Here is a 913-nt window from a genome sequence, read left to right as displayed (position 1 = left end):
GAGAGAATTCCCAGGTGTTTTGAAGGGAAGAATGGAGAATGGAAAGAGGGAAAAACATGGTTGAAAAACCGAACAGTACCTTTACCTTACCTAGTCGATTTATATTTTTTACATTTCCTGATAATGCACTAGGAAGTTTTATCTCAAACAATATTATGGATATGGAGATTAAAGCATTAAAGTATACTCGCACATTGATGAGTTCTTTATTCATGGAAAAGTGAGAAATGCAAAAATACTGATAAGTAAAAAAGATAAACAATGATAAATTTGAATTGAAAATATCTGGAATCAAGAGAATATCAAGATGGGGAAAATGTAAAAAGAAAGCAGAGATCTGAAAAGGAAGAATTTGAAAAGCAAAAAACCAATTGAAAATATTGCAATAGATATTAATAGGAGAGGATAAGAAGATTAGCCAACATTCACAATTGACAAATAATTGTCAAAGTCAAAAATAGAGATCGCAAATTGACAAAATAATCTACTGCATCGTCCGGGAATCGAACCCGGGTCGCCCGCGTGGCAGGCGAGCATTCTACCACTGAACCAACGATGCATAAGAAAATCAATGAAACATTTGGCAATATAAACAAAATAAAATTCAGAATCTGAAGCAGAAACAGAAAGATTATTCTATCTGGTGAAAGTGAATCCAAATTGTACTTGTATCATCTCGTATGCCTCATCTGCCTCAGATAGGTAAGTACATCTACAATCTACATAATAGGTACCTACCTTCAATACAAATCGAAAGGTACACCAAAGTCAAGTCAAGCAAATATCTGCAGTACCTATCTACAGAAGAACATGACCTAACTCATACTCACATAAGAGCAGAGATGTGCGAACCGCAAAATGGAAAATGCAAAATGTAAAATGTACATTTACATTTTACATTTCAAATTGGTTT

The 913-nt window shown here is 33.8% G+C and overlaps 1 non-coding gene across 1 annotated transcript; it reads right to left on the bottom strand.

The window, feature by feature from the left end:
• Positions 1–488: 488 nt before the first annotated feature.
• On the bottom strand, positions 489–559 carry Trnag-gcc. Its single transcript has one exon. It is a non-coding gene; the product is annotated as a tRNA-Gly (tRNA).
• Between the last annotated feature and the right edge of the window lie 354 nt (positions 560–913).

The sequence above is a fragment of the Diaphorina citri genome, unplaced genomic scaffold, assembly GCF_000475195.1.
Source record: "Diaphorina citri unplaced genomic scaffold, Diaci psyllid genome assembly version 1.1 scaffold20293, whole genome shotgun sequence".
In the NCBI taxonomy this organism is placed as follows: domain Eukaryota; kingdom Metazoa; phylum Arthropoda; class Insecta; order Hemiptera; family Psyllidae; genus Diaphorina; species Diaphorina citri.
The sequence above is the reverse complement of the archived record's forward strand: the minus strand, read 5'-3'. Positions and strand labels throughout refer to the sequence as shown.